Genomic DNA, 27,663 nt, shown 5'->3' on the forward strand with positions numbered 1-27,663 from the left:
TATCATGATATAGAATTTTTGTATCACAATGGGGCATTTTAATGTCAAATGGAGAACTGTGATTTCCTAATGGCATTGCAATGTCAGATTGTTGCAAAGAATTGTGATGACAAAACTGAGCTTATAAAGTCAAATCAATTATTATAGTGGAATAATGGGATTTAATTCATAGTATCACAGTAAGGAATTATAATATCACAGATAAGCATTACAATGTCACATGGTGCATTTTTATACAAAAGTGATTCATTATAATAAACAAAGGGGCATTGTGGTGTCATGATTAGGCAGTAAAATGTCACAATAGAAAGCTGTGATGTCACAATGATCTTTTTTATAAACAAAAGAAAAAGGAAGGAAGGAAGGAAGAAAAAGAAAGAAAGAAAGAGAGGAAGAGAGAGAGAGAAAGAAAGAAGCTAGGTTTTACAACCTAGACAAGACTGACCTCAAACTCACAGGGATCTGCTTGCTTCTGCCTCCCAAGTACTGGGGTTAGAGGCATCCCAACACAATGGAGCTCTTTGATGTCACCTTTTTAATGAGCAATATAAACAATGCAGCAACTGTGATAGCATATTGGAACACAGTGACGTCATAAGGGAGAACTGTAATGTCACCAATGGGTCATTTTTGTTAGGCTGGTCCACATTCCTGGCCAAGATGGAGTCACCTAAGACACCTAGATGGATGACCCAGTGGGAATCAGCTCCTTCTGGGAAATGGAGACTGGAAGTTCTGTGCTTCTCAGAAGTCATATGACCCTGACTTCAGCAGGTCAGCTTGACCACAGCATGCTGATATTTTAATGACCAGAAATCCTTCATAATAATTTTGCTTACAACAGTGCCTTCTCCCCACAGTGCTCACTCACTACTCCTCTACCCAACTTAAGCCACCCCATTAAAACTCAAACTTGGTTTAGGCAGGGCTGCTCTCCCTTCTCTTGGAGACAGCTTGGCAGTTTACACCTCACTAAACTTTTGTTTGATCTTTGGCCTCAGTGTAGCTCTGGTGGTCTCGTTCTCTTGTTAAGCCTTAAAATTGTGTTGTCTCAATGATGCACTGAGGTATCAAAAAGAATTATTTAGTGTCACAAAGGAAAACTGTCATATCACAATCTAGTTTTTTATGCTACAAAGAATGTTCACTATCTGATGGGAAATTCTGAAGATACTTGTTAAATCCAGTTGGTTTGTGGGCATAATTTAGCTCTGATTTCTATTTTGGAAAACCTATCTAAAGATGAGAGTGGAGTATTAAAGTCTCTCAATATTAATTTGTCAGTACTGAGCTGATCTTTTATGAAATTTGATATTCAGACATTTTTGCATATGTATTTATAAATCTTACATCTGCATGATTAATTATTCTCTTAATGAATGTAAAGTGGCCTTCTTTATCTGTTCAGACTTTTAGTCTGAAAGCTGCTTAATCAGGTAGAAGAATCCTCACACCTCTTCATATCTGCCATTTGGCTGGTAGGCTGAGTTCCGTGTGTGTGTGTGTGTGTGTGTGTGTGTGTGTGTGTACACATATATGTATGTTATATATGTGATATGTATGTATGTATGTATGTATGTATTGGTGAGGTGTGTTTTATGGCAACGTCAGACAGCTGGGTACTGTTTAGAGTGTTTGTTCATTTGTTTAAATTCAATCTGTATCTTTTAATTGGTATACTGAAGCCCCTTTATATTAAAGGTTAATTAATAATAGTTTTGCCTTTTTTTTTTTTACTTTGCTTATTATAGGTCTTGTTTGTTGGGTTATTAGTCATTCTTTTCTCTGCTCACCACTAAAAATTAGGATATATGGGGGTTTGTTGGTTTGCTTTATTGGACATGATGGAATTCTTCCTGGCTGTCTTCTATTCATCTGTCCTTTCATGAAATGTATCTTCCTATGTTCCTGAATGAGTCTATCTTCAGCAGAGTGTTCCTTAAATATTTTCTACTGTTCCAACTTGTTTGTCATATTGTCTTAATTTGTTCTTGTCTTCAAATGTTCTTATTTCTCCATCAAATATTTTGTCTTTTTTGTTTTGTTTTTTGTTTTTAAACAGGGTCTCTCTACATAACCTCGGCTGTTCTGAAACTATGTAGATCAGGCTGGTCTTGAACTTATAGATATCCACCTATCTCTGCCTCCCACGTGCTGGGATTAAAGGTGTGTACTACAGCCTTCTCCATCAGTTTTTCAGAGGCAACTTTTCAAAGTGTAGCAATCTTGGTTGACAGTTATTTCCTTCCGGGCCTTAAATACATTATTCTATGCTTTCTTGGTTCTTGTTCTCATGTTTCCTTCGTGATTTCTTGAATGTTCCATTCATTATTCAATAGCCTGTTTCTCAATATACATGATTTTGTGTATATTTTATGATTTCTCTTAGTATTATTTTGTAGTTCTATTCCATTCTTGTCAAACACAATGCAAGAAATTATATTCCAATTGCTCTAAATCTGTTGATACTTACTTTGTGTCATTTTAAATTATCTATTTTAAGTAAAGCTCCATAGACTTATGAAGACATAAGTGTTAGAACACTTATGTCTGCTTATTGTTTCCTAGTTCCATCTGTTAGGAATAACTTTTTCGTCATTGAACCTTTATGTTTGCATTTTTCTTTGACAGTAAGATGCATCGTAGGAAGCAACAAATAGATCCTGGTTTTTCATCTAATCGATGTGACTTTTGCTTGGAGAATTTATATCATTAATAGTCAAAGTAATTTTTGAAAGATATATATTGATTACTGTCATTTTATTGATTTGTTCCTTTTGCTATTTTTTATTTTTCATATGCTTGACTACTATGCTAATAAGCTTTATTCTTTCTTATTACCTAATAAATGTGTTTATCTTTCTCTTCAATCCAAAAGATACACTCAGGTATCTTCTGTAGAGTTGATTGAGTACTCATGGCTTCCTTGGGGCTGATTTATCATAGAATTTTTGTTCTCCTTCACTTGTGAGAGCTTTGCTGTATATCGTAATTCAGACTGGCAATTGTTGTCTTTCAAAGTTTGAAATACATCATCCCAGGCCTTCTCAACTTTCAGCATTTAATGTTTCAGTACATAGTTAATTGGAGCTACCCAACACAGGGCAGATAAGTTCTCTTGGAAGCCATAAGCTGGAAAACAAAATGCTCAGTTCCAGGTAGGGATATCTCTCTCGGAACTGTTTTTCAAGCAGGTCCAAAAGACCCACATATAGCCCACTTTCATAATGTTGGAAGATATTATTCAAGCTGCTAGGAAAGAGGAGTTACTAACAGTCATATGGAGATGTAAATCCTATGAACGACAATAATGATTAGTCTAGCAAGATATGCCAAACAGTGCACTATCTTGGGAGTTGCCAACGGCTGTCAGATTTGACTTGGTAAGAGGGAACTCAGGCCTGGTAATCTAAACATAGCCCAGAACCCCTGGCTGGGAGGTCATAGACCCATGCAAAGAACCTACTAAACTAGTATTTTGCTAAACTGATATTGTATCCAATTGTCTTCTAAATGTGCTTATCCATATACCTGTAGTTGGGCGCACCTCTCATTTCCTTATCAAAGAAGCTTTTTTGCAGCAGATGGAGGTTATTCCAGATAACTACAACTGGTCAAAGTGCACAGAATAAGTGACTGTTCCCATCCCCATGCAGTGTACCTGCAACACAACCCGTTATAAAAACATCATAGAAGTTTAGAACATCATAGAAGAGGTAGCAGAAAGGCTGTACAGTTAAAAGAACTATTGTAAAACATTATCTTATGGACATGACTGAAATGTTACACCTATGAACTCCCAACAATATGGTTAAATGCACAAGAACACCCAAGTCAACTCTTCAGCATGGATAAGGTAAGGGCACACAAGTTCCCAATACTAGTTAAAAAGCTACAAATAGTTGATGACTTCTGAATGAAGGAGAGTCAGTTTTCTTCAGAAAAGCCTGATAGGCTGTTATGGTGGCTAGTTTTTATTGACACAAACTGAAGTCATTTGGGAAGAGGGAACCTCAGTTAATAAAAATTCCCCACCGTATTGACCTGTCAGTGAGCCTGAAGGGCATTTTCTTTATTAATGATGGCTGTGGAAGGGCCCAGTCCACTAGGGGCAATGCCACCACCAAGCCTGCCTTCATAGTTGTATATAGAAGGTAGGCTGAGAAAGCCATGAAGAGCATGCTTGTAAGCGATTGTCCATGGTCTCTGCATCAACTCCTGCTTCCAGATTCCTGCCTTAAGTTCTTGTCCAGACTTCCCTTCATGAGGTATTATGATTGGGGAATATAAGCGTAAATACACCCTTTTATCACCAAGTTGGTTTTGGTCATGATGTTTTATCTCATCAATAGAAACCCTAAATAAAGATTGTCCATGCTCAAGTGGTCAGCTATACACTCAAGTACATATTTTTAAAAATCACTAATTAGAATCTCTCTCTCTCTCTCTCTCTCTCTCTCTCTCTCTCTCTCTCTTTCGCTCACTCGAGCTCTCTCTCTCTGTCTCTCATACACACACACTACACACCCAATTATAAAGGAACAAGATGGGAATCTGAGATAAGAAAGTGGGACAGAGGAGGAGGAGTAGGGAGGGATGAATATGATGAAATTCTATGGTACTCATGTACGAAATTCTAAAACAAGTTTCTGCTGAGATATATACTGATATTCTGATGCATCTACCTTTATCTGCGACTTTGTGGTTTTTTTGTCTGTTTGGTGTTCTAAACGCCTGCTATACCTTGATCTCTCCTATGGATTTTTAAAACTGTTTTCTAAGCATTTACCATAAAATTCTCCTTCTCTATTCAGAATTCATAAATTTGGCCTTGTCATAGTGTCCCATGTATCTAGAATATTCTATTCATACTTTTGCACTAAACTATTTTTGTTATGGCTAAATGCCCAGTTCCTCTGCGTTGTGTTTAAGACCGATGTTCTGGCTTCTCCTTGCTATTCATTCCATTGGTGAAGCTCTCCATGGAAATTTGTACTTGAATTACTGAATTTTTCACTTTCAGAATTTCAATTTGGCTTTTCTCAGCATGACTTTTTACTGGATTCTACATTCATATCCTATGTTAACTTCTTAGTTACAGTTACTATTACTGTGATGGAACACCATTATCAAAATCAAGTTAGGGAGGAAAGGGCTCACACTTGCTTACCCTTCCACAGCCATTAGTCTACCCCTAAAGGAAGTCAGGAAAAGAATTCAAACAGAGCAAAAATCTGGAGGCGGGAGCATGGCAGATGCCATGGAGGTGTTGCTTACTGGCTTGCTAGCCATGGCTTGTTCAGCTTGCTTTCTTATACAACTCAGAATCACCAAGAGCCCAGAGATGACCCCACCCTCAGTGGGCTGGCCCCTCCCACATTAATTACTAATTAAGAGAATGTCAAACAGGCTACTCTGTTGGAGACATTTTCTCAGTTGGGCTTGTTTTCTCTCTCATGACACTAACTTGTATTAAGCTGACATAAAATTAGCCATTGTAACTTCCTTATTTTATTAAGTGGTTTGTGTTGTCTTGTAATTCATTCAGCAGCTTATTTTGAGTCCTCTTATTTCTTTGAGCATACAGTTTATCTTATGAATTTTTTTGTCTGGGATTTCATCTAAATTGCTTTCATTGGAAGCCTTTATTATGGGATTAATAATTTCTTGGGGAGCTATGTTGCTTTGCTTTTTTCTTTCTTTTTTTTTTTTTTTTAAAGATTCCTGGGCTTTTATATTGAAATCCATGCATTTGTGCTAAGTCATTGACTGGAGTTTTAAAAAATCACTCTTCCTTTCAGTCAAACTTTTTTAAAACAATGTTCAAGGGGATTAGGTTGGTTTTTTTACAATGCTTAAACGAATTTGGTTGAGATGTCTTTTGCTACACTGATGTTTGGGACATCAGGCTCAATTTCTAGTACTGCTTTGAAAGTACTGTACTGTCTACAAAACAGTTGTGGTATAGACACCATATGAAAATATAGTAATAATCAAATAACTATTACCCCTTAAATTTCAGTTATTTTAGGAAGTAGGAGAACACTGAGAGTGCTATACAGATTGATGGATGAAGGATGAAGCACAGTATAGCTAGGGATAAAGGAAAAATTAAAGAGGAAAAAGGAATGTGACAGGGTGTGGGATGGAGGATGTTTGGATAAAGATATTAAAAGGAAAGAAATAAAACCAGATAAGTTAAAATAGTCCCAGCTCTCAGGAGGCTGAGACTTGCAAAATACCAGTAGGCACTCTATGGAGTCAGATTCTCCCTGCAGTCCCTCAGAGGTCAAGGTCAGGGTGTCAAATAGAAGTGGAGGTGAGGGCTATCTGTGGGTTTCACAGGCATGCAGCACTGGTCCTCAAATGGTAACAATGGAAGTCCCAGAGATAGTCTAGGGCTGTCTGTGGTGCAAACGAGCACACAGCACACATACTCAGATGGAGGGATTCAGGTACCAGAGAAAGGGAAAGCAAGGAAGGGACACCAGTTGGGTAAGCAGGCACCTAAGTAGGTCACCAGATGCCAGCATTAGAATCCCAAATGGAGGGCGAGGATGGCTGACTGTAGGGTAAGCAAGTGACTCACTGCAAGTCCTCAAATAGGCAAACTCAAGGTTTTAGAGAAGAAAAACTTTATGCCAATGATTGCTAAATTTATTTTTGGAGTCAGACCTCCACCATGAATCACAGACACAGACATCTAACTGCAGTCTGAAAGTCTCGATCGAGATGTTTAATTTTAAGTTCACGTTGACACTTTTTGAGTCTAATCCTTTGCTTCCTGTCATGCAAGCATACCCTATCCATGCTCTTCCCATGTACAAAACACAGCAACTCTGGGGTTTCATCATTGGCTCCTCTTCTCCTCTGACACCCACAGCTTACTTTAGTAGCAAAGCCTGTTAGTTCCATCTCTGTGTGCTTTTCACACCTTTTCCACTGCCAACTTTAACCCAGCCAATCCCTCTCTTCCAGACTATGGCAATGTCTCTTCATTGGGTTCCTAACTTTTCCTCCCACCCTGTCTTGAGTGAGTCTCCTCACACAGTGCTGTGAGTGAGTCTCTTAAAACCTAGATCATACTATGTACTCCTCCTCAATCTTCTAAACCCTCCAAACTTCATCTCTTGGCTCTCTCCCCCATTTGCTCTGCTTTGTTCTTCCCCCAAGCTTTTGCAATTCTATTACCTCTTCCTAACATGTCTCTAGGAATCCTCACAGCTTTCTTGTTCTTCTTTGGGTATCTACTAAGATGTGGGTTATGTTTATGTATGTGTATTTGCTAGTTTGTTTCTGTTTTATGTATGTACTGCTCTCATGTACGTTATGTACAGAAATGTTTCTTTACACGGGGGCCAAAAGAGGAAGTCAGGACCTCTGGACCTGGCATTACAGGCAGTTCGTGAGCATCTCCCAGTAGACTCGGGGAACCAAACAGGGGTCAAGTAAATGCTGAGCCACTTCTTCAGCACTCCAAATGTCATTTCAATCTGGCATTTTCTAAGTCATTTAAAATTGAAACACACACACACACACACACACACACACACACGCATACACACACTCGAGCCTTTCCAGTCTATATTTCATTTTTTCCATGCTCTCGGCATTATCTGACATAGTACACACTTCATCTGCACAAGTGACCTCTCTGCCAACTACTAAAACGAGTCTGTATGAGGATGCTCTTTACTGCTTCTAACATGATTTGATCTCAATGGATATCTAGCACATTAATTAAGCTGCCTAATCTTTTAGAATATTAGTGGAAGAAAATATAGCAAATAATCCTGGCTCCTATGTGAGATTCATATAAGAAGCAAGGCGAGGCTACTGGGAGCGATATAGAGGTGAAGGCTACTGACATAGCTCTTTGGTCAAGTGCTTGTCTAGCAGGTATGAGGCCCCGTTGGATCCTACGCTGTGCATGGGGAAAACTGATGATGTGTCCTGAGAGTGTGTGTGAGGAACTGAGCTGCACCCCACACGCTGAGACCCTGCTTCCACATGGCCGCATTTCACCTTTCCATTCAGCAATCTTTCAAATGGGCCAAAAATCTAAAAATTTGTTCCGCTGCCTGCACTACAAATTAAAGATCAAAAAACTTTTTCCTTCCTTCTGTGGTAAAAGCCCATTTCTTAAGCTCTCTCCATCACAATTCCCACAAGAGATAGAGATAAAAAGCAATATTCCTTGATATAAGTACAATAGTGTTAGCAACATTTCAGAAAGCATTTGAAAGATGCTCAAGTGTTTTAGAATTCTGCAAAGAAGAATCATCTGTCAGCCTGAAAAAAAAAAAATGGAGCCAGGAAGAGCTGTATGCAGAGGGGGTGTCTGACTGAACTTTAGGCTGCAGCTAAAGCTCGGGAACTACTATAAATTTGATTTTCTCCCATACAAATAAGAGTAACATTCACACAGTTGTATATTCTGTGCCAAGTTCCTAACAAAATGAGTGCTTGGCAGTATCCCACTTCGGAGGTTAGGGATTGTGTCTTCATAACAGATAAGAAGTTCCACAGAAGAGGGGAAGCCACCCGAGCTCAAGGACTTGAAGCAGCATGTCAGGAAACCGCTTATGTCCATTCTCCATCTTCTTCCTACTTGTCTTCATAGCGTAGCTGGCTGGACAGAAGAACTCTATCTTGTATGGATGCAGTTTGGAGAAAGGGTTATCAAAGAGGATCATCTACCAGGAGTTTAAGCTTCCAAGGAGATGAAACTACTTTGGAGTATGGAGTTGGCTACTTTGCGCGGCTCATGTGCTTCACTTAGGAGATCGTGCTGGAATGTTGCCATGGACCAAGGCTGGCAGAGCTGAGTCTTAGGGGAAGAAGAGTAGAGACAAGGGTCATTGTTAAATAGGATAATAAGACAAATATGTATTAAATGTTTGCATTATTTCAGGCTTTGGAAAAACAGTAATAGGCACAGGTTATCAAATTACATACTCATAATGACCCCATGGGATTAATACAACATTCAACAGATAAAAGAGGAAGTTCAAAGTTTGTTTGAGACCGATAGTGTTTACCAGGTGCTAGAAGTGAGCATTTAGGACTAAGAAGTCTCTTGTTATCCAGCATGCCAATCAGATAACGCACACACAGATGTACAGTCATGCTGGAGCCCTCCTGGCAGAGGCCACAAACAGCCTTTACTCATAAGGCCACATTCACCAGCACATTCACCAGCACATGTCACTAGTCAAATTCAACACGAGATGTATTTTCAGTGATTTTTGACTGGATTTAGACTGTGAGCCCCAAGGAATCCACCCTCAACTAGCTAAGGAGTAAGGGGCCCACACCTGGGCTTTTGTTGCCATCTGGCAGACATCTGGTCAGGCTTTAAAAAAAAAAAAAAGTCCATGGTGTGGGCACTCAAAGAAGAAAGGGCTATGAATTTTGAAATCAAGCTATTCTCTTTCAGCCTCAGCTATTTCAGCCCTAATTGTAGGACTCTAAATTTTACTGTGCAATTAAATGAGGCATCAAATCATATGATAATTATCCATTGTTGGTCATCTGCCATACAAATGACACCTTTCTTTTGTTTTCATGATCTTACTAAAGTCACTTTCATCAGCTAAATGTCCAGATCCAGACAAAAAACCGGAAGCCAAAACAATAAAACTGTCATATGACCCATCTATACCATTCCTGGGCATGTGCCCAAAGGACTGTCTCCCACTATATTTGCACATCGGTGTTCATTGATGCTTTATTCATAACAGCTAAGAGATGGAGCTAGACTAGACGTCATCAACTGATGGGTGGATAACAAAAATGTGGTACATACGCAATGGAAATTTATTTGAAATTTGGTGAAAAATGAATGGAACTGGGAAAAAGTATATTGAGTGAAGCAACTCAAATCCAGAAAGAAAAACACCAAATGTTCTCTCTGAAAAGTTCAGAATCTGCACAAGAGACACTGTATTAGTCAGGGTTCTCTAGAGTCAAAAACTTAGGAAATGTCTCTGTATTAAGGGAATTTATTGTGATGACTTACAATCTGTAGTTCAACTAACCCAACAATGGGCAGCTGTGAATGGGAAGCCCAAGAGACTCTAGTAGCTGCTCAGTCGCACTAGGCTAATTGTTTCAGCTGGTCTGTATAAGCTGGAATTATGAGGAAGTAAATTCCAACAGATGTGCTGGCAAGTAAGTGCGGAGTGGATCTTCCTTTTCCATCATCCTTATGTGGGCCTCTAGCAGAAGGTAAAGGTGTGTACCACCACGCCTGGATTTGAAACTTGCTCTGTTTCAGGCTGGCCTTGAACTCAAAAATCTGCTTGCCTCAGTTTCCTGGGATTAAAGGCATATACCACTTTGCCTGGACCTAAACATTTCATGGCCACTATACCTCAAGATCTGGATCAAAAAGGTGTGCCCTCCATTTCTGCATTGTAGTCCATTCCAGATGTAGTCAAGCTGACAACCAGGAATAGCCATCACACCCACCAAGACCAAGTTCTCAATACAAAGAAGGTTTATTTGCTCCAGAAGGAGAAAGAACGGGAATAAGAAACAAATACAGGTGTGGCCACTAGGGCTTCTGGGTATAATGTGTTTCTGGGTATCGGGAGCAGATACTTAGCAATAGAATGGGCTAGAAGTGGGGACAGAGAGGATCTACTGGAGAGAAGAAAGCAGGGTGTTCTACCAGGACCTGCTAAATCACCTGGAAACTGGGGCAGAGAGCAAGGAGAAGCCACAGCATGTAGTCTGCTACAGAGCTGGAGATGAGACTTGGGGGATTGCGCTTGGAGGAGTGGAGAGAGACATGAAGATCTGCAGTTGGCCAACCTGCTTCCCTGGCCTGCAGATTCCAGCAAATGTCAGTTGGAGTTGGGTTCTGGGATGAGTGGGAGAAAGAAGTTTAGAGTAGATCTGTGTGATAGGGACATGGTGATAGGGACATGGGAAGGAAGGAAGGAAGGCTGCAGCAGGTGGTTTTACAGAGCTGGGAATAAGACTGTGGTGTTAGTTTAGGAGGCTCTGACGGAGAGGAGCTGATCTGCAGCAAGCCTACCCACTTCCCTGGCCAGAGTGCACAACAACTTTTTCAAAATCTTAAAAGTAGTAGCCAAGTGTGCTAGCATACTCCTTTAATCCCAGCACTAGAAAGACCAATCATTGTGAGTTTAAAACTAGCCTGTTCTAGATAGCAAGTCCCAGAACAGCCAGGGATAGATAGTGAGACCTTGTTTTTAAAAAGAAGGAAACAAATAAAATCTAAAAATTAACTAAAACTATCACAATTCCCTAACGCTATATAATTACAAGCAATCTAACCACTTCTCCAAAAAAGCATGTACAGTATTTCCTGAATTACAAAAATGCACACCTGTTGGTGGATTTAGTCATCTCTCATTTAAGACATGTACTTTTTCCTTGTATCACCTTCCTATTTCTATTAGAGATTGGTTGCATCTCTGTTGGTTTACCTTAACTATGGATAACCTTTCCTTCCTTAATTCATTAGATTGATGCTAAGTTATAGCATCATTGGAAACTTAAGATTGGCTTGAGGTCATAAGTGAATTCCATTTAAAGCACAATGTTACAAGTTACCATTTCTAGTGGCTCCTTAGCTGTCACTCTTTTTGAATCCATGTACCAAGGCTCATATCTACTCACTTCACATTGTTCTCTTTCATCGCTTCCTGCCTCAGTCACTGTCCTTCCCTAACCGGCTGGCTTTGAACTTACAGAGATCTTCCTGCTTCTGCCTACCAAATGCTGGGATTAGCGGTGTGTGCTACAATGCCCAGCCTAACACAGTATCTTGTGTACCACCATCAAGTCTCTCATCCTCACAGCTTTGGACCACCACCCAAGAAGACTTTTAAATTTTATTAATCCTTCAGTTTCACTAAATTTCATATCTCTGTTTCAGGCATTTCTGTTCAACTGAGGTGTAATCAAATGGCCACGGAGTATTTTACTGTATCAACAGTTCTTCAAGAGAATGTTTCAAGCTGAAGGATATAGTGAAAGGGAACCACTTATTCATTGCTAGTGGGAGTGCAAACTGGTGCAGCCACTATGGAAATCAGTATGGCAGCACCTCAAGAATCTAGGATCACATCTACCTCAAGATCCAGCTATACCACTCTTGGGCATATACCCAAAAGACTCTATATCCTACTACAGAGACTCTTGCTCAACTGTGTTCATACCTGCTCCACTCATAACAGCTAGAAACTGGAAACACCCTTGGTGTCTATCAACTACTGAATAAATAATGAAAATGTGGGGTATGTTTACACAAAGGAGCATTGTTCAACTATAAAGAAAAAAGAAAAGTTCAGGTAAATGTATGAAGCTAGAAAAAAGTCATCCTGGGTGGGGTAATTCAGACACAAAAGTATAAATACTGTATTTTCTCTTATATGCTGATGCTAGCTTTTAAGCTTATGATAACCATGCTACATTCCAGATAACCACCAAGATTAGGTACCTTGTAAGGGAATAGGTGGAAGGAGAGGATATCCCCCTCAAGGAGAACAAGAATATATTGCAATGGAAAGACAAAAGGGAAATTAGTATATTAGGATTAAGTGGGGAGCAGGATGGAAGATAAAGGTGAGAGAATATTCGAGAGATAACAAATGCTAAAGGTCTTTTTTAAAACTATAGAAACACACTACTATAGAAACTTCCTAAAATATATTCAGATGTGAAAGGAATTTACATGGGATCAAATGGGAGATAATACTCCAACTAGACATCTTATGTCACCAAATAAAACCTCCTGTGTCAAAAATGAGTTACATCTTGTTGAGTCATTAGCCAAATGTGTCCCATGGTCCCCCACCTGAAACATCACAGGACATTGCCAAGGCTACTGTTTACTCTCCACATCCTGATGGTAAGGAAGGCCTGTTGCTCAGAAAAGCATGTATCTATGTCATCAAACATGATGATGTTGACCTGGTACCTAACAAGAAGCTCCACCCCTAGTAGATAGTGTTCATGGTGCTAGAAGCTCATAACCAAGAAGTTATTTGCAATCAATGCCTAATTGCAAAGGAAAAATCATCTTTTCCCAAAGGAATATAACTGGGCATATCAACAATACTCCAGTGCAGGCCCCAGGTCTATGATTACTTGCTAACACAAAATGAACATCTGCACACTGTCAAAGAAAAAAAATAACATTAGTATCATCCAGTTCACAAAACCTGGACCTACAAAGTAACCTGACTGTAAGATATACTGCTATAATGGTAATGCAAATATTATGGAAATAACCAGTCACTTTTTAGAAGGACTTAAGGTCACTCCATGACCTAGAGCCCATACTTGACACTGCTAAAGTGGCCAAAAGTCTGAGAACAAAGTTAGCAATGTTTTGCTAAAGGAAATTAGCAATATATTGATTCCTAATAACACACTGCTATACTCATAGATCTGTTCCTATCATCAGAAAAGCTTCTTCTTGCAGTCGATGGGACACACAAGTGGACAATATGCAGAGAGGGAAAGCTCTCAGTTCTAAATGGATGTCCTCATCACACACCTCCCATCAAGGCTTGAGACATATGTAAAAGAGGGCACAGAATGGTTCTAAGAGCCAGAAATGGTGGTTGATTCCACAGATACAGTGTCCTCCAGAAGCAATAGAATACGCATGAATTCACAGAGATTGTGACAGTACTCACAAGACCTGCACAAGTTCAAACCAGATAAAATCCTACCAACTAGAAGTGATCACAAAGTCAAACTTGTAACCAAGAAGCTATTTGTAATTGGTGCCTAATTGCAAAGGAAAAATCAGCTTTTCCCAAAGGAATATAACTGGGCATATCAACAATACTCCAGGGCAGGCCCCATGTCCATAATTACTTGCCAACACAAAATGAACATCTTGGGTGGTTTTTTTGTTTGTTTGTCTTTTTGTTCTTTTCTCTGTTTGTTTTGATTTGGAGGAATTGTTTGTTTTCAAGGATTTTGTTTTTATATCTTTTTAAAATTTTTGTTTCATGGTTTTTGTGTTTGCTTTTTGAGAAAGAGAGAGAGATGAGAGGAGGGAACAACATAATGTTTGGTGAGTATGGAGGTAGAGAGGACCTTGGGAGAGCTGGAGGGAAAAAGTATGGTCAAAGTACATTCTATAAACAATTTTTGGGAAAATAAAAAACAAATACCAATAAGAACTATCCATTCTGAGTTTTTAAAAACTTAGCATTCTGTATTGTTTGTATGTCCTTGGGTTTATTTACAATGTTTATTTGATGTCTTGGTTAAGTGTTCTGTTGCTGTGAAAAGACACCTTGACCATGGCAATTCTTGTAAAAGAGCATTTAATTGGAGCTTGCTTGCAGTTTCAGAGGCTTGCTTTATTATCCTCATAGTGAGAAGCATGGCGGCATAATGGTGCTAGAGAAGTAGCTGAGGGCTACATCAAGCCCATCCCCAGTGACACACTTCTTCCAACAAAGCCAAACCTACTCCAACTCTGCCACACCTCCCAATCCCTCCTAAGCAGTGCCATTCTCTGATGACTAAGCATTCAAATAAATGAGCCTATAGAGATCATTCTTTTTATTATTATTATTATTATTATTATTATTATTATTATTATTATTATTTTACAGTCCAGTCATTACTCCCCTCTTAGTCCGCCCTCCCACAGTTTCTCATCGCATTCTCCTTCCTCCCCCCCACTCTCCCCCCAGCTCTGTCTCCAAGAGGATGCCCCCTCACTTCACCAGACCTCCCCATTCCCTGGGGCCTCAAGTCTCTTGAGGGTTAGGCTCATCTTTTCCCACTGAGGCCAGACCAGGCAATCCTCTGCTGTATATGTGTCAGGGGCCTCGTACCAGCTAGTATATGCTGCCTGGTTGGTGACTCCGTGAGAGATCTCAGGGTTCTGGGTTAGTTGAGACTGCTGGTCTTCCTCTGGGGTCACACTCCTCCTCAGCTTCTTCTATCTTTTCCCTAATTCAACTACAGGGGTCCCTGACTTCAGTCCATTGGTTGGGTGTAAGTATCTGCGTCCTGTCTCAGTCAGCTGCTTGTTGGGCCTCTCAGAGGATAGCTATGTTAGGCTCCTGTCTATAACCGCACCATAGTATCAGTAATAGTATCAGGCCCTGGAGCCTCCTCTTGAGATGAATTGTTCAAACCACCACAACTGACCAAATTGGCTGAAGTAAGTGCTCATGTAAACTGGAGTTGTTAAATTGCCCCAGCTTCCCTCTGGCTCATAGTGAATTTAGAGTTTTAAGGGGGGAAGAAAAAGAATCCCAGCTTCAACTGACCAAGCAGGCCAAGTAAGCTTGGCCAACACATCTAATAAGCCAATTAAAAGAACAGACTAATGGCAGGGGAGGATATGTAAACAATGTGACCATATCTGGAAACAATGACAGTTCCCATTGGCCCCAGGTCTTTGTTTTGAGGGTAGTAACACAAACATTTAAAATTAAATTAAAAAGAATCCCAAGACATGCCTGATGACACAGTGGGGCTGAAGATGTTATCTCCTTGATCCTTGCCTCAATCCTAGTTCTACTCGATCACCTTGAAAGTCTCTACAGTTTGAGGGATAAACCGGTTTGTATGAGGAAATTGTTCTTGCTCCATAACGCAGCCCTTTCTCCAAATAGGTAATTGCCACAATCTAGGGTCTAACATTATAGGAAACACAGTAGAAATGCCAAAAACTATCCTGCTTTGGATGTCTTATAAACTTTAGTGAGAAGTAAATGCTTTTTATTTATTTATTTTAAATCAACACAATTTAAAAGTGCCTGTTATAATGACTTAAACTTTAACAAACAATTGAAATTTGTTAAGAAAACACAAGACTATTAATGTGTATTTTTTCCATATTTGTACCTATTAGATATTTAAAATCTTGTATATATCATCTGTGTTTTAGATACATCCTCCTGGGTTTTCATCTAAAACATAATCAACTTCTTTTACACAAGCTAAAAAGCATTTTTCAATTTTTGTAAAATTAACAATAATAATAATGATGATGAAAAGGCTTAAACAAAAGGAACCCACAAGTAAAGAAAAAGAGAGCTAATGTATGCCATACATTTTTGATAAGAGAAAGTTAAAAAGAGGTAAAAGGAGTCTGAAGGGATGGCTCAGCCATTAAGAACACTGGCTGCTCTTCCCAGGATGTGGGTTGATTCCCAGAACTCACATGGTGGCTCACAGCTATCTGTAATTCCTGTTCTAGGAGATTTGATGTTATCTGCTGGCCGACACAGGCACTAAGGCACACACGCAGTACACAGGTATGCATGTAATAATTTTAATATTTTTAATAAATAAAAAGAAAGGTAAAGATTTTGTATGGCAAGATAAAGATGGTTACAAAACACAAATAGATGAAAAGGAAGTTAGAAGAGTGAACTAAGTTGTATAAGGAGTGTGAGAAATTGTACACGGCTATAACTAAGTCAGTTGTGAGAGGTGAGGGCCAGACAGTGTCTACCCCTTCCTCATAAGTTTCCAACAAAAAAAAAGAAAACGAAGTTTAATTCCACTGAAGTTCAGTGGGTAACATGTGAAGAACTACAGGGTTTTTTTTTTTTTTCCAATAATGTATTTATTTATTGACTTTACATCCCCGATTGAAACCCCTCCCTCCTGTCCTCCCAGTCCCACCCTCTCCCTCATGTGATCTCCTCCCCTTCTCTGAGGAAAAGGAGAAGCCCCTCTTAGGTATTACCCCACCCTGGGACATCTAGTCTCAGCAGAACTAAGCACATCTTCTCCCACTGAAGCCCAACCAGACAATCCAGTTAGGGGACTAGGCTTACCTACAGACCAGTGGGTGAGAGATTATAGACAGACACAGGGATGACCTTAAAGCAGCTGCTCTGGAATGTCTATTCCCAAGAATGATGACAATGTCTCGTTGCTTTGAAGATAAAGATCCTGTCCCCAGCCACCTGCATACTCTAGCCCTTCCTTAAGATCCTGCAGCCACGTGTAATTAGGGCAGAATAGCAAATTGATCCAGAGAAGTGGCTATATACTGAGGTGAGAATCCTGTGGCTCTCCCCGCATCCTCTTCTGTGAGGAATGTCCACTATCAACAAAATTAGCAGTGATTTTTTTTTTTTTTTTTTGAGAACAGGTCCAGCCAAAACTCTGAAGATGGTGACAGTCTGACCCTGAAGAAAGTTCTGTACGACAGTTACTACGTCCTCAGTTTATCAAAATCCTGAGATAGAATTGATGCCTAATCCTCTGTCTATAATAATAAGCTTTTCTTAAGTATTGATCTGTTTTTTAGCATTTTTTTAAAAAACTGATTTAGGAAAAAGGGGACTTTGTTTTATCTTTTTACTAAATGAGGTGTCTAAACTTATAGTAAGACCTTTTTATGGTTTTTCGAGATAGGGTATCTCTGTTTAGTGATGGCTATTCTGGAATTCACTCTGTAGAGCAGACTGACCTTGAACTCACAGAGATCCACCTGCCTCTGCCTCTCAAGGGTTGGGCTTTAAAGGTATATGCCATCATCACCTGGCTAATACTTTTTTTTATTTTTCATTTTCTCATGACTTTGGATTTCTTATTGAATAAAACCCTTCCTTACTAGATAGCTATTGTCAACAGTAGAGAAAATTCTTACTGAAGGAATTATTCCACCCCTAACCAGACATCTTTTGCCACCAAGTGAAACTTCCTATGCCGGGAATATTTTACTTGTAATGGAGCTATTGGCCAAAGGGGCCCATGGAAACACTCAAACAACTCATTCTATTGCCAAGGCTATTGGTTTTCATCTACAAACTGATGGCACAGTTCTACTGCTGAAGATAACACTTTCTTATCTCATTGAAAAGAAACTTCGAGATGAAGCCTAACTAGAGCCTTCATCCCTACTGGATAGTGTTCAAGGTACTGAAAGGTTCCCTGCACAGTACCAGAGGGGAAAAATGATAGTCAACATTATCCAGTTACAAACTCTTTGACCTACAACAGTAACCTACCTACAAGATACATTGGAACAATAGTGGCACAAAAGTTGTGGGAGTAATCAACCATTGTCTGGTTGGATCTAAGGCACAATCCAGGAGATGGAACCCATACCTGAAACCACCTGGGTGACTAAGAACCCAAGACTGGATAGGCCATGGGCCTAGAGGAAAACCAAATAAGGAACACAAGCATACAATAACTCCTACTGACATAGGGCTACATCATAGATCATTGCCTAAGCTATCATCAGAGAAGCTTCCTTTTGTAGTCGTTTAAAACTAACACAGAGACCCACAACTGACAGTGTGCAGAGAGTGGGATGCTTCGGAGCACTTAGTCCTAAATGGGGTATTTCTATAACACCCTTCCCCTCAGGGCTCTGGGAGATAAAAGGAAGAAGACACTAAAAGATTATAAGAGGCAGAAGGGACAGATGACATTAAAGAAACTGTCTTTTAGACACAACAGGATGCACATATGAACTCACAGAGATGATGGCAACAAAAACAGGACTTGCACAGATTCAAGACAGATGAGGTACCAGCGCTGAGAGAGGAAAATGGACATGATCTCCCATCCCTAAACAAGAAACTATGTCTAATTGACAACCCCTTGCAAAGGAAGATCAGTTGTAGCACATGGAGTCTCTGTGGGTATATAAATAACTTAGGATAGCCCCATGACCAGCCGTAAATGGCCAGCACAAAACAACCACAGGGCACTTTTGTAGGCCTCTTTCTTTCTTTCTTTCTTTCTTTCTTTCTTTCTTTCTTTCTTTCTTTCTTCCTTCCTTCCTTCCTTCCTTCCTTCTTTCTTTTTCTTTCTTTCTTTTCTTTTTTTTTCCAATTTTGGAATTGTTTTATAGGTTTTGTTTGTTTGTGTTCATCTGTGTGTCTTTCTTGTGCTTTATCACTTTTTGTTTGTTTTTAATTTTGGTTTGTTTGCTTTTTATTTTTCTATTTGTTTTCTGAAAAGAAAGAGAAAGAAGGCATGGAGTTGGATAGGTAGGATGTGGGGAGGATCTGGGAGGAGACAAGGGAGGGAAAACCATGGATGCAAATATAGTGTGTACATTTTCAATTTAAAAAAAAAAAACAAAACAGCGTTATTCCAGGGGATCATAGGGATGGCCCAGATGTTAAAAGCACCTCTTTTAGAAGACCCAGGTTCAGTTCTTAGCATTCACATGGTGGCCCATAACTCTCTGAACTCCAGTTCCAAAAGATCATACACCATCTTCCAACCACCTTAGATACCTCGATGCACATAGTACATATATACACATACAGACAAACACTAATTCAAATAAGCAAATAAAATAAGCAAATTGTAGCCAAGTGTGCCATTGCACATATTTAATACAATCACTAGGGAGGCAGGAACAGAGGAGTCTCTGAATTTTTGGCCAGCCTAATGTATATGTTAAGGTCTGCTCTAGTCAGAGCTACTGAATGAGACCCTAAATCTAGTTGAGGACTTTCTGCTAAATCACACAGTAGTCCTGGAACTCATTTTAATGGACAAATATTTAAATCTATTCATGAACTTGGGCTATTAGAGAGACAAACAGAGATAACAGATTATCAAAATTAACTAAAGTTTTGTCTTTCTTCTGAGATATGCCTCTTAGAAAACATTCATTATCTTCTTATAAAGTATGTACTTGGCACTCTATAAAAAATTAGAAATTATATGAACTTCTACTAAAAGGAAAACACAAAGGGGACTTTTAAATTTGATAACTAAAAATTCAGAATTGGTTTCTTCCTTAAAAGATTACCAAAAAAACACCATTTTAACTGCAAAAAACTGCAAAAAACAACAAACACAAACAAAACAAAGTAGCTATCACATCAAAGACTCCATTCTGCCTGGAGGGAAAAGCCTCTGTCCAGGTTCCTGAAGGGCAAAATTTCATGCCAGGAACTCCTAGGTTTGTAAGTCTCATATCATGTATGTGCTAACATCTGCTTCCAACACATGTGCCTGGACCTCAGACATCCAGATGCCACTCGTAGTTAACTATATTGACAGCTGAGAACCCAAGTAACTGAACAGTCCTTGCACGGTTAGCTTTCTTAAATCATTTACAAGTAGGTATTTTTTATTGTTTAAAGTCTTTAATATTTCAAAACTCACTGTAGTTGCAAGTAATAGAATAATGCTAATCTTGTTTTACTAGAATTGCATGGGAGGATATTTAGACCTTTCCTTAAGGTGGATCTCTGTGAGTTTATGGTCAGACTGTGCTATATAGCAAGTTCCAGGGCAGCCAAGGCTACACAGTGAGATTTGTCTCAAATAAATACATAATAAATGATAGATGGATAGATACTTGTTTAAATACTCCAAATATAAGTAAAACTGTTTATAGTTTTATAAGTAACTGTGAAACATATAAACATGGCTAAACATACAATCTAGAGTTTAGAAGTGTATAAATTTTGGTTGCTTAAAATGCTCATTTCCATTATCTCTTACCTTCGATTTGTTAGGCCAGTTTTCTTGATAATTTTAAGTATATTAACCCTATTATATATTATAGATTATGTCAAATTGCATAGGGAAAAAAAGAAAAGAAAACCAGGGGTAGAAGAGACAGCTCATGGATAAAGACATTGTGATATAAATTTAATCCCTACATCCACATAGTGAAATGAAAGTACTGACTTTCGAAAGTTGTTCTCTGGTCCCCATGTAGAGTGAAAAATTATAAAGACCATTTTATGAAATATATATAGGCTTTTTCTTTACCCTAGACCTGAGCAAAAGAATGCAAGTTCCAGAAGGCAGAACTGAATGTAAGATTCAGGCCTTCACTGTCCCAGGATACATTCTGGGTGGAGGACATTATCCCTGAATCAGAGGACACTTGCTGGATTAACATTCCTCAAGCCTCAGGGTGGGGAAAGCCCAAAGCAAGAAGATACATTCCTGACCACAGAGAAAGATGCAAGTCATCTAGGTGGGGCTATGGCCAGAGCAAGTGAGAAATAGTTAACCTGAAATAGTTGGTAATGACAGGGTAGGACACAGTGACATGGTAAAACTACATTCTTGAGAAGAATGAGTGTGCAGAGTGATTTTCACATGACTCTAAATCATTTGGGGTGGGTTCCTCTGAAATGTTCCACTATTTTTATGTTATGTATCCCTGACAACCCCTCACCTCCCTTCCCACTCCCCTGGTTTGTGGTCTACCCCTTTAAAAACCCTCCTCAGACTGACTGGCTTTGTCAAACTCTACTCCTGCGCGAGTGTGCAGTTTGACCACTGGCTGCCAGCTCTCTTCCCTAATAAATGTCTGCTGATTGCATCCAGGTACAGTGTCTTGGAGTTTATGGGTGGTCACGACTTCCCAAGACTTGAGTAAAGGTCTCCCTTTACTTCAAGTTTGGAGGTCTTCACCCACATATGGGCTGTGACACGAGTACATCCACACACATGCATACAAAATAAATAAAACATACTGAAAATTGGATTTGGATCACAATGGCCAGTAGATTTTGATAACACATTACAGGGATCTTTTTCTTAATGGCTTAACCAGTTCTCTTTTCTCCTAAAGACTCCTTTCTTACCTTCTGCTCAGTCTCATCTACATCAGACACTGGGCATGAGCTCACCCTACCAATGAGTATTTGGCCCTTGTAAGCACCAAATACGAAGCCCCGGCTAACAGGGAGAACAATGAGCAGCAGAGTCTCCTGGAAGGAGCCACAGCTTTCCCTGAGCCTTCTCGTGCCCAGTGACTGATCTTGAAGGCAGTGATGTGGAGAGAATGGGATAATGCAAGTCCTGAGCCAAATTAGCTCCAGGCATTCATTAACAGCCATTTTATTGCTCTCCTCTGGATATGACCAAGAAGTAAATCCTTTGGGATATAAAAACAGGCTCTTCCCCCTGTCTCCAGTTCCCAACAACCAAAACATTAAGAATGAGATATTATATGAAGCCTATGGTTGAAATAACCCTGCTTTTCTATGACCTGTCCAACTACTTGGTTTCTCTCCTCTCCTCTCCTCTCCTCTCCTCTCCTCTCCTCTCCTCTCCTCTCCTCTCCTCTCCTCTCCTCTCCCCTCCCCTCCCCTCCCCTCCCCTCCCCTCCCCTCCCCTCCCCTCCTTTCCCTTCCCTCTCCCCACCCCTCTTTGTGTGTGTGTGTTACATGTATGGGTGTTTTGCTTATATGCATGTGTGTCTGTGTCTGTGTCTGTGTGTGTCTGTGACTGTGTCTGTGTCTGTGTCTGTGTCTGTGTCGTACATTAAAGTCTGGTGTCTGTAGAATTGAACAGGTTATTGGATGCACTGGGAGTGGGGTTATAAATGTTTACAAGCCACTGTATGGATGCTGGGGATCCAAGCCCAGGCCTCTGAAAAAGCAGCCAGTGCTCCTAATTGCTTTTCAGCCTCATACCTCATCTTTCTACCAATGTATTTGAAAAATGTCTTGATTTATAATTTTCTTTGATCCATTACTATAAAGTTTTACAGAGCCATTTGGAACGTGGCACTTGGGATAACCCAAATAAACTATCTCTTATTTCCTTTAAGGTGAGTACTGTGAGAATTGGGGTTTTGCATTGACAGAATACAGAATCATGCATAAGCAGGCTTCAAAATTGTAGAGTGAAAAATTATAAAGGCCATTTTATGAAATATGTAGACTTTTTCTTTGCCCTTAGACCTGGGCAGAAAAATGCAAGTTCCAGAAAGTGGAACTGAATGTAAGATTTTCACTACCCCAGGACACATTCCAGGTGAAGGACACTGCCTCTGAATCAAGCCTCAAGCAGTAGGCCCACCTATGGGTGGGAGAGGCCCAAGGCAGGAAGACCCATTCCTGACTACAGATAAAGATGCTGCCACCTAGGTGGGGCTATAACTGGAAGATAGTTAATCTGAAATAGTTGGTAATGGCAGGATAGGACACAATGACATGATAAAAACCACATTTTTGAGAAGAATTCAGGGTGATTTCCACATGACACTAACCATTCAGGGTGGGTTTCTCTGGAATGTTTCACTATTCTTATGTTATGTATCCTTGGCAACCCCACACCCCCTCCCCACTCCCCTGGTTTGTGGTTTTTCCCTTTAAAACCCTCCATGGACTGGATGTTGGGGTTGAACTTCCACTCCTGTGCGAACTCTGTATAAAAACTGCTCCCAGCTTTGGCTCGGGGTTCCTCTTGCCTGTGTGTAAGGGAGCCGCACTGCACTGGTTATTATCATTAAACCTCATGTTTTTGCAGTGAATCCCCTGTCTGTGAGTGTATCTGCAGTAGCAAATCCCCTGGTTTTGGATCTTTGGGTCCAACAAACCATGCTCTGGATACATACTGATTCATGGTACTCTCTGAACATGCTGGCACCTACCTGTATGTAATCCCAGCACTCAGGAGCATTAGGTAGTAATATTGCTAGTTAGCCTGAGCTATATATGAGCGAACTTCATGATAGCCTGGGGTATAAATAAGCTTTAGTCTTAAAAAAAAAAATGAAAGAAAGAAAGAAATCCCCCCTGTAAAGAATCATAGTCTCTCTCCAGCTAGCTGCTCTGCCAGCTGAGTACCTTGGCTATTCTAGATAAAGCCAGTGTCTACTCAAGGAAGAGAGATTTTCTGTTGATTTATAGATAGCCTTCAAGGCCAGCTAAGGAGATAATCTGGTTCTCTTTATGTTAAATTTTGAACATTAGACTTGTAGCTCCCTGCTGAGGGAGCTTTTGAGGTACAAAGCCCCAAACCTCACTATGTAATGCAACCAGCTCTGTTTATTTGCTAATTACTCATCCAAGTAGTCAGCCACAGATCCAAGTACCTTTTTAAAACATTATATCTGCACTGAACATTCACTATAGGAACACTCAATACAGGAGCAAAACTACATTTTATAACTTTATTCATTTTCTGTAAGGTTTGTATCAAATATTTCACCTATGAAATGAACATGTCTGAGGTTTCAAGTTATGAAATAATATGTATAAAGCTCTTAGAACAATATATTACACACAGTAAGGTCTTACTAAATGTTAACTGACAAAATACCTAGTATTACCTTAGAATGGTTTAAACAATTTTAATAAGTTATAATATATATGTAATAAATAGTTTAATTTAAAATGTTGTCGATATATCAAAAACACTAAAATTAATAGTAAAAGAAAAGAAAGTTGTGAAATAAAGGTGTCTTAGTTAGGGCTTTACTGCTGTGAAAAAAACACCATGACCAATGCCAGTTTTATAAAGGACAATTAGGGCTGGTTTACAGGTTCAGAGGTTCAGTCCAGTATCATCAAGGCAGAAGCATGACAGTGTCCAGGCAGGCATGGTGCAAGCTAAGCTGAGAGTTCTATATCTTCATCTGAAGGCTGCCAGCAGAATACTGGCTTCCAGGCAGCTAGGATAAGGGTCATAAAGCCTACACCCATAGTGAAACACCTACTCCAACAAGGCCACACCTATTCTAACAGGGTCACACTTTCTAATAGTTCCAGTCCCTTGGCTGAGCATATACAAACCAACACAAAAGGATAACAAAAAAGAAACAAAACCTCTGACCAAATCTCTGAAACGCTAAGCAGCCTCCATGTTTTCCTTGATAAGAGTCGCTGTGGTCATGGCATCTCTTCCCAGCAACAAAACACTGCCTAAGACAAAAGGGAGATGGGGGGAAAGAGGGAGAAGAGGAAAGAAGGAAGGAAAGGAAAGAAGGAAGAAAATGGACAGAGAGATGTAAGAAAGGAAGGAGCTATGATTATGAAGCCTAGAAACACGATGCTCGTCCATGTGAGAGATGTGAAACACATGAGGTGAGACAACCCCTCCTGGAGGGACCACCTAAGCACATCATAGGGGACAGTTAGTGAATGAGAGGGAGATGGAAATAAAGATTAAAGCAGAAACGTTACAGGACAGAGAACTGGAAAGGAGGAGGCATTCTGTCTCCTATAATGGACATTTGGGTTGTTTTCCACATCATTTGCTCTCCATTTTTTTGGTTAGCCATTAACTGATTACTCTAATTATAGGAAACTCATGAGCCAAACTATTTAACCTCTAGAGAACAGTATTGGGAACTTCCACTATCAAGGGTCTAGCTTGGTAATGATGTCGAAACTTCATTAGTTACCAATGATGTAGTCTCACTTGAGGATAAAACTATATTAAATTGCCTTCTGATCTGTAGTCATTATTTGGATCATAGTTGATTCTCATAGTACCATCTGGGTCGCAACAGATTACCTAGGGATACTTCTTCCTTAGCTAACTTCTACATGGGAATATGGCAGCCTCTGACTGAGGAAAAAAAAGTTTGTGGAACACTAACCTACTTAAAAGGAGGTAGTTCTTCATAATGTCTAGGGCAGGTTCAGACAGAAGGTAGCCAGGTACAACAGGATAAGCCAGAAATACCACAGAGATTGAAGCTGATTCCTATATAAGTTCTGAAGTCTGTGGAACCTGATCACACAAGGGCTCACAGGTTAGCCTCAGTTCCTCTACTTCTTCAGAATGCTTTCCTACCGATGCTTTAGTTATTGTGTTATTATTGAATATTGGATGAGAGCTTACAGAGTGGTGTCATTGAATAGTGAACAAAACCTGAAGTAGGTTTACATACATAAACTGCAATCAATTTTAAGGAGTAGCTGTCTTGGGCTATAAAATCATTTATCTTGCTGGCTTCAGGAAGGGTTTTACAGGGGAGAACTCCACCTCTTTTGCAACATTTGGCTTTCATAGACTTGGGACATTAGAAGCCATCCTCTTTCAACCCCTTCATATACACACTTATCCCGGAACCTCACCCATGAGACTGATCTCACCCTGCTCCCCTACTTTTTCTTTTCATTTTTTTTTTTAACAGCAACTGATTCTTTTACTTTTACAACTGATGTATTTGCTTTATTTCTGAGCCATCGGGGGCTTATGTAACAATTACAGAGAACAAATGAAGAAAAGAGAAAAAATTTAAAGGAAGGCTTAGAATGAACTAAATAGGAAACTGAATAGGTCCATGGTACCATCTAAAGAATAACCAGCAATTGCCACAGTGTGACATCCAAATCTGCACTCAAGGGGCCTAGTCAGATGGCTCAGCAAATAAGTTTCCTGAGATTGGTACCTAGAACCTACATAAAGGTGGAAAGGAAGAGGTGACTCCCTAAAAGCTGTCTGCTGACCTCTATGCACTCACCAGAGCATGTGTGCCCCCACATAATCAATTAAAAAAGTTAAGGTCACTCCCCCCTGGGTTCAGCTACATACTCCTATTATTCCTAATCATAAACAAGTAGAATCTGGGAGATACCCACCTGTGAAGCCTCTCCCAGGACTCTGCTATGTGTTGGCACAGATGTTTCCAGCTACTGAGCAGATCCATCAATGGGCACTTGTCCTAGCAACTTCAAAGTACTGCTTCTTTCTAGTAATGTAAAATACAGAAACACAGAGGTCAAACCCTGGCCCCCATTCAAAACAACCAACCAAACAGCCAATTAACTAACCAGAAAAGCCAAAACAAAAACAAAAAAATCAAGGTCAATGGCATGGACTCAATTTAGGCCAACTCTGAAGACCCACTCAGCTTCAGTCCTGGACTAGGCTGGAGGCTCAGCCAAGGCTTCTGCTGTCTCTACACTGACAGGGTCTTGTCCTTCCCACCGGTGCTGCCAGCCTTACTTCCTTACAGGTGTCTCTTTTAACCAACAGACACTAGAACTTAAGGAAAGGCTTTTCCAGGGTACCCCATCTAAAGCATTGCACAAACTCACACTTAGCACACTTTAGTGTCAGTCAGAATCATGACTGAAACTCGTTTTCTCACCTCATTAATCCAGACCACTCTTGATGACTATAGCTCTTTCTGTGTCCAGAGCTCTACCTATGAGAACATAATTCTTCCTGTGTGATTGGGGCTGTTGCTGGCTTACATAGACAGGCCTGGCGCCTAGTTGGGCTTATTGTTACTTTAGTAGCTGTTATTTCAGCTTGGGATTCTCTAGAAGCAGAGCCTGAGCTGAAGAAAGGCTTAAAGGAAAGTGATGTATCAGACGCTAGGACAGCCTCCCTAATGTGCCAAGGACAATCACACCCTCGTGCACGGCAATGAAACCTATGTCCGACTTAATGCTCAGCCGTGCCATTTTGAAATTCTTAAATAATGTTTTAGCCATTTTCATTTGGCCATGAGTCACATAAATCGTATTGCAGGTCCCGGTTGGACTATATTCCTCAAAAAAAATTGACATGGGAGTAGGAAGTAGAACTGGGAAGACCAAGAAGGGAAGGGAAGATGTGATACGAAGCCAAGAGCTGGAGAAAAGGAGAGATTCTTATCCAACCACTGCAGGGAATGCTGCTGACATCTTAGACGCAGCCTTGAGTCATTCCAGTTGTCGTCAAAACAGATGGAGCATTTTTACCTCCACACTCTGTCACTGCTTAAAGAAAAGACGTAAGACGCACGGTACTTGCCAGGCTCTTCCAGCTGCCCTGTGCCCAGGGGTAGAACGTTCTGAAGCTGAAGGTGGTGGTTTGGCCATAAGATGTGGGTGTTGGCAGGCAAGAAGTACACTTGGAATCAATGTTCATAAAGCTGGGAGAAGGATGGCAGGAGACCAGACCAACTATTAACAGAAATTGATGGAGTTGGACACATACTTACTATGTACAGGTAAAAAAAAA

The 27,663-nt window shown here is 40.0% G+C and overlaps 1 long non-coding RNA gene across 1 annotated transcript; it reads right to left on the minus strand.

The window, feature by feature from the left end:
• Nucleotides 1-6,715: 6,715 nt before the first annotated feature.
• LOC143443442 (uncharacterized) lies at nucleotides 6,716-26,407 on the minus strand. Its single transcript, XR_013112402.1, has 2 exons — nucleotides 26,292-26,407; nucleotides 6,716-8,830 (listed from the first exon to the last, which is right to left on the minus strand). It is a non-coding gene; the product is annotated as an uncharacterized LOC143443442 (long non-coding RNA).
• Nucleotides 26,408-27,663: the final 1,256 nt, after the last annotated feature.

This window comes from Arvicanthis niloticus, chromosome 9, assembly GCF_011762505.2.
Source record: "Arvicanthis niloticus isolate mArvNil1 chromosome 9, mArvNil1.pat.X, whole genome shotgun sequence".
Classification (NCBI taxonomy): domain Eukaryota; kingdom Metazoa; phylum Chordata; class Mammalia; order Rodentia; family Muridae; genus Arvicanthis; species Arvicanthis niloticus.